The sequence below is a fragment of the Equus asinus genome, chromosome 3 (assembly GCF_041296235.1).
Source record: "Equus asinus isolate D_3611 breed Donkey chromosome 3, EquAss-T2T_v2, whole genome shotgun sequence".
Lineage (NCBI taxonomy): Eukaryota > Metazoa > Chordata > Mammalia > Perissodactyla > Equidae > Equus > Equus asinus.
In genome coordinates, this window is record NC_091792.1 from 21,321,689 (window position 1) to 21,327,560 (window position 5,872).

Sequence of the window (5,872 nt, forward strand, 5' to 3'; positions counted from 1 at the left end):
AGAGTGCCAAGAAGAAAAGTTAGCATCCTGATATTGAGTAGATTTTAGATTCCTCCTTTGTGACAAATAAAACACAATGGGAGTACAACTAATTGTTCCCCATGATGCGGACATAAGTTCATTTCAATGCTTGGTCAGTCAATAAATCTATCAGTCTGGCAAATATTGGGTCTTAAAAAATATGCATAACTTATTGAGGAAAAATAAAATAAGTATAATAATGAAATTAGAAAAATGAATGTTTTATAGATGAGCCATGTTATTTCAAAAGTTATTCTGAATTCCTCTTCTAGTTACTTGTATAAAAAAATTGTTTACCTTATCCGTCAAAGAATCAAGATTTTTGTTGTCACCCTTTCTGGCCCATCATTCCAGGCTTGGTTGAACATTTTTGAGATGTGGGCAACAGCCTTTACACTATCTGAATGGCTGAAGGCTTAGGATGTAAGGGGTGATGGAAGGTAAGCTGTACTTGGTAAATTGTGTTATTTTTTCTGTAATTCTGGTGGTATAATTATGTGCTCTAGGTCAGCCTGCTCCCTATGAACAGAGGATAGAATTAAATTCAATGAGGCAATAGAAAAATCAGCATTAGAATACAGATCCCCCAGAGTTACACTCAGTTGCTTGGTTCACATGTTGCTTCTGCAGTGGTTCTGAACCTGTCCTAGTGTCTTTCAGGTATTTCAGACATCTGTTAACCAAGCCTGTAAAGGTGGTCTGTGTGGACGCAACCTTGCACTATCTGAACTTTCACTTTTTTTTAAACCAGATAATTTTAATAATGTAATGAACTTCTGCTAAATATAAACTTAGCAAGTCCCTATAAAAGCAAATCTCATGACAAAAAAAGGAAAGGGTGGGTAAGATATGACCTGTACGTGACTTGAAAGCTTATAGTCAGATTTTCATTGGGGCCATTGTCTTATTTCCTTTGGCTAATGCAGACTTTTTGTACGTCTGCATTGGGAGTCAGTGGTCATCTTTATGTTGCTGTAAGAAGCTTTTATTAGAGAAATTATTAATAGAATGATTGCCTTAAGTCTGGGCTTGATATTCAAAATCCTTTTCAAATAAACAAATTTCAAAATGGAAAGGACTGTTACCTTTGTTTTCAGGAACATGCAACCTTGACAATTTGTAAAGGACTAAATGCTGCTTAGTGACACTCCATTTTCTGTTGGTCAATGCCATTGACTTTAGAAAATATCTGAAAACAGAGATCTCAGTTCATTGCAGCCTTTTTCCAACTTTCCTACAAAGTTTTCCATCTTTATTTCATTAAAACCAATTAAGCATATTGCACTGGCAGAGATTAATACTGCTAAATGTCAATGATGTGCCTGCTTTGAAAAAACTATTGAGCTGAAGAGTAAATAGCAATACAATAAAAACACCCTGACATCCTCCTTGCAGGAAAGCAGAGAGCTGTAAGATGGCAGGAAGAGTAAAGAAGGGGATAATAATGGCTGATCGCTAAATTGATTTTAGTAGTTTACGTTCCCAGAAAATCAGCTGAATATACACACAGAAAACAAAGCAAGCCAAGAAGAAAAGATGGAAGGTTACAGCTGGTGGGTACAATCTTTGACATAAGTGGACGCTGTTGGCAATGCTCTCAAGAATGTGTTGAAAATGAAATAGTGACCTTTCTTCTTCTTTACGGCTCAAAATATCATTAATTAGCAGCTTTCTTGAAAAGTCTTGTTGTCCTCCAGGCATATGGACTATGTTGTTCATCTCCCAAATCTAGTTTCTGTAAGAGATCTCTCACTATGCAGCAAAACATCAGATATAACAGAAATATTTTTCTTAGTTGGAACCAAGGCAACTGGCTGGATCGGCGACCAGCAAACTATGGCCAGGAGACCAAATCTGGCCCACCACCTGTTTTTGTAAGGTGTTCATGCTAAAAATGATTTTTTTTTAACATTTTTAAAAGGCTGAAAAAAATTAAAAGTAGAATAATATTCTGTGATGTGTAAAAATTGCACGAAACTCAAATTTCAGTGCCCGTAAAGAAAGTTTTATCGGAATACAGCCGCACCTCTTTGTTTCTGTATTGTCCACAGCTGCTTTTACACAACTGTAACAGCAAGGATGAGTAATTGCCGCAGGCACCATGTGGACTGCCAAGCCTGAAACATCTACTATCTGGCCCTTTACAGAAAAGGTTTGTGCACCCTTGGGATAGACAATTATCTAAGAAACAGTTTGAGGCTTGATGTTTAACGTTGAATTGTTTTTCTTTTTTCTTTCTGTATTCATCAGTTTTTGAACACAAAGAGAGGAAGAAAAGTTTGTAGGGGGATAAGAAGAAAGAAAATTGCAAAAGTTGAGTTTTATTTAAGAATTGAAAATTACTCTGCGTATTCATATTGGTCAAGGTTCTCCAGAGAAACAGAACCAAGGTTAGATCAGTTGATCTCTCTATCCATTTATCTATCTATCTGTATTCCTGCACGTCCTTAGTTAGCCCACACATATGCAATGATAAGAGATATAAAAGTTATCTTGGTGAGTTAATTTGCTAGGGCTGCAATAATAAAGTAGCACAGACTGTGTGGCTTAAGCAATAGAAATTTCTTTTATCACAGTTCCAGATTCTAGAAGTCCAAGATCAAAGTGTCCACCGGATTGGTTTCTTCCGAGATCTCCCTCTTTGGTTTGCAGATGGCTGCCTTCTTTCTCACAGTGTCCTCACATGGCTGTCTGTGGGTCTGGGTGTTGTCTGTGTCCTAGTCTCTTCTTCTACTGAGGACACCAACCACATTACATTGCAACCCACTCATATGACCTCATTTTACCTTAATTATCTTTTTAAAGGCCCTATCTCCAAACACAGTCATGCTCTGAGCTAGCTGGTGGTGGGATTTCCCGTATGCATGGGGAGGTGGGAGGTACAGCTCAGCTCATAAAATCTGGCAAATATTCAATGACTGAATATTTTCTATCCCCAAAGAAAATTACTAGATTTTGATCTATTTTTAAACTTAAAACATTTCTGTCAATAAAAAGGTTTTCTTTCCTTTTTATCTTTGTTTTTTGAAGAAGAAGAAGAAGATTAGCCCTGAGCTAACATCTGCCACCAATCCTATTCTTTTTGCTGAGGAAGACTGGCCCCGAGCTAACATCTGTGCCCATCCTCCTCTACTTTATATGTGGGATGCCTGCCACAGCATGGCTTGACAAGTGGTCATAGGACTGCACGTGGGATCCAAACTGGTGAACCCCAGGCCACCGAAGTGCGAACTTCACTGCTACACCACGGGCCTGGCCTGTGTCACTAAAATGTTATGTTGAAATATTACATGCATCCAGAAAAATGAACACTTTGTAAGAGTACATTTTGACGAATTATTAAAAACAAACACATCTTAGACAAGAAATAGATTGTTACCAGAATTCTAGTCATCCCTCTCTTTCCTCTCCTAATTACCACTCTTACGTCTTCCCAAAGTTAACCACTATCCTGTCTTATTTCTGAATTTTTTATGAATATAATATATTCTTTTGTATCTGGCTTCACTCACTCTACATTACATTCATAAGATTTATCCTTCTTGTATGTGTGGCAATTCATTTTTATTATAGGAAAATATTTGTATGTGAATATACCACGATTTATTTATCCTGCTTTCGGTTATTGACTGTTGTGAATCATACTGCTGTGAATATTTATATAAATCTCTTTAAAACACTTTTAAACTATAACTATGCAAAAATAACTTTTTGTTAAAGAAAAGAATAAGGAAAAACACCTTTTAGCATATAGTTTATCTTCCAAAATACTACATTTTATTTATTCATCCTGTTTACAATTTTGTTTGGTTTTGACATGTATGTCTCAGGCATTGTGCTAAGAGCAATTGTAGATACACTGCTGAGTACTGTATAAACTTCTTTGAAGGATTTTGGAGTATAATGGACTGGGGCAGTGGTTTTCAAAGTATGGTCCTGAGGCCAGCAGCTCTATGTCAGCATAAACTGGGAACTTGTTAGAAATGCAAATTCTCAGATTACTGAATCGTAAATTCCAGGAGCGGGACTCAGAAATCTGTAATTTAACAAGCCCTACAGATGACTCTGGTACTTGCTAAAGTTTCAGAACCACTCTGGTGGAAAGATGAGAAGGCAAAAATTAACGTAAAATGTGTAGACTTCTTTTCTAGAAGCCTAAGAAGGCAATGGTAGGGTCCCTTAAATCAGCATGAGGTGAACAGAGAAAGCTTCCCAGAGGGAGCCATTTGTCATCAATTTTTAATAAAGACAGAAGCCTTCTTTCAGGTGACCTTAGCATTTTTTATCATAAGTAGTAACAACATTTACCTGCTGGCTTTTAATTTCTTTCAACCTTGTCTCAAAATCTGTCACCACCTGTTAGGCAAAGGTCACGTATATTATACATCTAAGCAGTAAGGGAGCAGCCTCAGGTTCAACACTTTTGTAGTGATATTCTTGCGAGCAATAAGACTTCTCCAATTCCAAACTCTTTGCTGGATCTATGTCATATGTCCATTTTGTCTTCTTGCCCATCTAGAAATGAGACAAATAGTCTAACTCCTTCATAGCAAAGCATCATGGCATAATGGCTAATAGAACAGACTCTGAAAAGGAGATGTCTGGATTCAGGTTATAACGTTTTGTTTCGTAACTGTGTGGCAGTGGACAGACTGAGGTAACTCCGCCACATCTCAGTTTTCTCCTCTATAAAATGGGGATGCTAATAATACCTAACTTGTAGGGTTAGAATTAGGACCAGAGGAATTAATACTCAGAAATCATTTAGACCCATGTTTGGTATATAAGGAGAGCTTAATAATTGCTAGATTTTAAATTTTTCTTAGTGGAATTCACAGTTCTGTTTATTTTTTACCAGTATTTTTCCATTCCAGCAAAATTCCACTATGACAACAATCCATTTCATTTGTTTAAAGTGAGTTGACTTTTGATTACCAGTGGCTTCAATAGATGAACTGTTGTAATTTATCTTATTATGGTGATTATTATTCTATTCCACAATATGAAACACACTGCAATTATATCAACTGTTATACACGTATGTAATATATAGTTCCAGACTCAATGTGCAAATAGATATTCCCATTATTCAGTACCATAAACTGAGGATCTTTGGCAATGTGCATTCACCTACAACCCGCTATGGGTCCTACTGAAAGATGTTTTACACCAATATATATATACATGTGTAAATCAGTACATTTAAAGATTCTAGACTTTCTAGACCAAGGTTCTTACAAACACTGGAAAAGGAGTAGACGTAATTTTCTTCGGGATTATCTGGGATTTAGGATTCATGATTTTTTCCTCCTTTTAATCTCCCAGGATCGTTTTGACACCTAAATGAGCTCCAGGAACTTTATATCTCTCCTATCTTCTGGGATCAAATTATCCCAGCTTCTTTACATCCTTTCAAAATTGCTACTGTCTACTCTATCCTTTAGGGATCCCTTCCCTCAATGATTGACTATAAAGTGGGACACCAATTTTCCAACAGCAAAAACTCTACTATCTTGTAAAAGAAATGCATAAACGTATTCCACTTAAAGGATTTTTACTTTTTTTTTAAACTATGGGTGTCCTCAGTCAGAAGCATAAGGCAAACAAAAAGAGAGACTTTTGAAGTCTTCACAGTTATTGACCTCACTTATGTAGTCATTACATCCCTTGTGAAATAAGCAGTGGTAGTCTAGGGTTTAATATGTGAGTTTTCAAGCGTTTAGGAGTTACTCAGAGGTTCATAGCATACAGTAATTTTTACATTTTGAGACATGAATTTTTACTGGAAGCCTGCAAGTCTTATAAACAGGAAACCCAACTAAGATAAGCTGTGAAGCCTCAAATTCCAAAC

The 5,872-nt window shown here is 36.6% G+C and overlaps 1 long non-coding RNA gene across 1 annotated transcript; it reads left to right on the plus strand.

Moving 5' to 3' along the window:
• The first annotated feature begins 2,071 nt into the window (after window positions 1–2,071).
• LOC139044954 (uncharacterized) lies at window positions 2,072–4,953 on the plus strand. The gene is made up of 3 exons (XR_011502435.1): window positions 2,072–2,173; window positions 2,272–2,411; window positions 3,052–4,953. It is a non-coding gene; the product is annotated as an uncharacterized lncRNA (long non-coding RNA).
• The last annotated feature ends 919 nt before the right edge of the window (window positions 4,954–5,872 follow it).